General features: G+C 34.6%; 1 non-coding gene across 1 annotated transcript; it reads left to right on the top strand.

The window, feature by feature from the left end:
* Nucleotides 1–2,898: 2,898 nt before the first annotated feature.
* On the top strand, nucleotides 2,899–2,972 carry TRNAE-UUC (transfer RNA glutamic acid (anticodon UUC)). The gene has a single exon. It is a non-coding gene; the product is annotated as a tRNA-Glu (tRNA).
* Nucleotides 2,973–3,798: the final 826 nt, after the last annotated feature.

Here is a 3,798-nt window from a genome sequence, read left to right as displayed (position 1 = left end):
AAATCTTTTAATTACTTTGAAGATTGAAAATAATAAGGAATATGTGTGATTTAACCCCTTTGTGATAGTTATATGACCAAAAACTATACTATTTTATGTTGGTGTTGAGAGTTTCTTCTGGAATCAAGAATATTGTGTGATTCTGTTGAGGTGTCATACAGTGTTTCAAAAGAAACTCTCAACACTAGCATATTGTTGATTGTGAAAACCTACATGCTAAAATATAATATTTTATTTACAAAAATTTAACATTATATTTTCTTTAAAAGTTTAAATTATTAAATAATTTAAATCAATAAAGATGATAAAATAATGTTGTCATTATTAAAAATTTAAAAAATGTTCCCAATGGGGGTGAATAACAACAATACTAGAGGGAAGGAGGAGGCCTCGCCACCCTCATCCACTTGGTATATTGGTTAGCGATGTGTGTCAAACATGTGTTTCATAGCATGAGTGCAACGATCCTTCTAGAGAAGGGTAGAAAGATATATGGCAAAGCATGATTTACAATGCGATGTTGGCTAAGTCTAGGTATGGGTGTTAAGGTGGTGGGAGCAGTTGCAAGGTTGGTTGTGTAGGATGTCATTCTTTCTATTTTAACCCCTTCTCCACAAGCTATGAAGGATTAAGAGGGAATTCAAGCATGCCCTAGTGGCGATGTTAAATTATCCTCATTTGTTCATTTCAAGCGAATTTGGGACCTAGGTAAGAGGTGCTTCCCCCAGTCCATCTTATGCGTCTTTGTGGTTTTGTCGGGATGACGAAGGTGGGGCTCGGGTGAAGGGGAGGAACATTTGGTACACATATTTGTCTTTAGTCCTCTTGTAAATTTACTAAGCCTACCCCCATGGTTGGTCTGTGTTTGCCTTGATTGTTGGTTTGATTTCATTTTTGTTGGTATTGTAGGTTTGTCTTTGGGATTAATAGTTGAGCCTAATGATAGAACATGGGGGGCCCTGGTGGTTAGGGGGGATAAAATATCATGGTTATTGGTGCTTTAGTCACTGGAGAAGGGGTCAAGGCTTCCTGGAGGGCCTCTCGAGTTTGTCTTTGACACAACATCTTGCTCCTTTTATTCTAAGGGTAATATTAGGGAGTTAGAGGCTTTGGAAGGTTATGACCTTCTCTTCCTAATTTCTAGGGGTATGGCGCATCTATTCGGGGGCCAATATTTTCTTTCACTCTTATTTAAATTCTAGAAGACAATGGGGAAGAGGAGGGCGACTCTAAGGGCTCGCTACCTGAATGAGTCATTACAGTTATTGTACCATGCATTATGGAGGAAGCAAATTTTGTTGTGTTAGGGGGGCGAAGGGGTGACAAAATTTGGAGTTTGTGTAGGGGGGAAATTAGGGGATAGGCCGAGGGAGCTGGGTCATTGGGTAGCATTTATAGAGAGAAGGGTGGTGTCGTTGTTCGAAATGCCTAGATTGTATCGGGGTCGCAAGAAGGATTGAGAAGGTCGCTACAACAGGGGGGCTTTGAAGGGGTTGGAGATTAAAATTGAGGGCGGTTAATAGTCTAGGGGTGAGTAGGTGGGTGTATTTTGCTTCTAAAAGTTAGCACCAGATCGTTAACATAGTTTCCATGCAGTGTCAGAGTCGCAGGGTTCGCCAAGGCATAGGGCCATGTGGCCAATGGGCTGAACACCACTTGGAAAATCGAGATATGGGGGAAGAGTTAGACCTGAATCCAACACAATCCCCTGGCAGAATCAAACTACCACCTCCCTTTAAATCTCTTGACAACTGCCTCCAACACATCACTTTACTCTTGGATCGACTTGGATGTAATCGTCATGATGACATAAATGAGATCATCGGTTTCATGAACTGCTTGTAACGAAACCAATGGCATATGCAGAATCGGTTGCCCACACTACAACACAGACAAAGTAGAATATATGAAAAGCTAGAGCATTTGGAAGGTCGATTAACACACATGGAAAGACATGTACATTGTGCCTTTAGTCCTCCCTCATCACCAAGTACTGGCCTAGACAACCCTGCTCCAGTTAATTCCTCGGATCAGGGATGATTATTGGTTGCATTAAGATCGTAGGAGTATTTTGGTCACACTGGGTTATCCATGTCTGGTTTTCTAGCTTGCCTTGTCTTTTGATAATGTGATTTTGTTACTACCTTTTGACTAATAAATCCAGTAGGAATGAGGTCAGAAGACATTTACTAATCTATTCTTCATGATGTACATCTAATTTAAATTAATAAAAAAATTTAACTTAAAAATAATATAAATTAATTATTTAAATTTTATAATATAAATATGATGAAATTGTATTTTATTATTATTTAAAATTATAACTTCTCTTTTTTATATAAATAAATTAATATTTTCAAAATTTCCAAAGTATTTGAATTTCATAAACCACGTCACTTTAACTTACAATTTTATAAAAAAAATGATTAAATTTTGATCAAATTTAATCTAAAAAAATCCAACACAATTAAATTACACTATTTCTTAAAAAAAATTCAAAACAATTAAATTACACTATTTCTTAAAAAAAAATTCAAAACAATTAAATTACGCTATTTCTTAAAAAAAAATTCAAAACAATTAAATTACACTATTTCTTAAAAAAAATTCAAAACAATTAAATTACCCTATTTAAAATCATTATAAATCCAAAACAATTAAATTACACTATTTAAAATCATTATAAATAATTTAAAAGTATAATATTGACATTTAGTGAAAGAATATCGGAGTCACGTTTCAATCGTGGTACGTCTTGGTTATGGACAATGAGACTTCCGCTGCGGCGCTCTGACTGTATAGATTAATGGATAGAACCTTTCTATGTTTGTGAACAACACTAACAAGAATTTCAAAATTAACATCAAATATAATTCGCATGCTACACGCCTTCATGGCTCCGTTGTCGTCTAGTCCAGTTAGGATACCTGGTTTTCACCCAGGCGACCCGGGTTCAAATCCCGGCAACGGAATGGGAAGAGTCAGAATGGGATTCTACTTGCCCCCGAAATTTGGCAGATGCGGGAATCCTTAAATATGCAGTTAGTTGTCGGGTGGTTTAGATCTACTCATAGAACTAACAATTGTAGACGATGGAATAAGGTTGGAGGTTCAAGCCCTCCTTCCAGCGAATTAACATTTTAGTAGCCCTCTTTTCTTTTTGTTGAGAGCTAATCATATTTAATAGGTTTAAATTTAAATTTTGTTGAGAGCTAATCTTATTTAATAGGTTTAAATTTAAATTTATTAAGAGGTTCAATTTTAATAGGTTCAAGTTAAATTTAAATTGATTAAGAGGTTCAATTTGTTGAGAGTTAATCATACTTAATAGGTTTAAGTTTAAATTTTGATGAGAGCTAATCCTATTTAATAGGTTCAAATTTAATAGTCTTTTTTTTTAACTAAGAGGTTCAAATTTAATAGCCTTTTATTTAGTTAAATCTCTGGTTGAAGATGGAATAAGGTTGGAGGTTCAAGCCCTCCTTCCAGCGAATTAACATTTTAATAGCCTTCTTTTTTTTTGTTGAGAGCTAATCATATTTAATAGGTCTAAATTTAAATTTTGTTGAGAGCTAATCCTATTTAATAGGTTTAAATTTAAATTTATTAAGAGGTTCAATTTGTTGAGAGCTAATCATATTTAATAGGTTTAAGTTAAATTTAAATTGATTAAGAGGTTCGATTTGTTGAGAGCTAATCATATTTAATAGGTTTAAGTTTAAATTTTGTTGAGAGCTAATCCTATTTAATAGGTTCAAATTTAATAGCCTCTCAAATTCAAAAATAGTCTTTTTTCTT

This window comes from Pinus tabuliformis, chromosome J, assembly GCF_031772625.1.
Source record: "Pinus tabuliformis cultivar Carrire ecotype Pingquan chromosome J, CPIR1, whole genome shotgun sequence".
Classification (NCBI taxonomy): domain Eukaryota; kingdom Viridiplantae; phylum Streptophyta; class Pinopsida; order Pinales; family Pinaceae; genus Pinus; species Pinus tabuliformis.
Note: the sequence above shows the minus strand (reverse complement) of the source record. Positions and strands in the feature narration are given on the sequence as shown.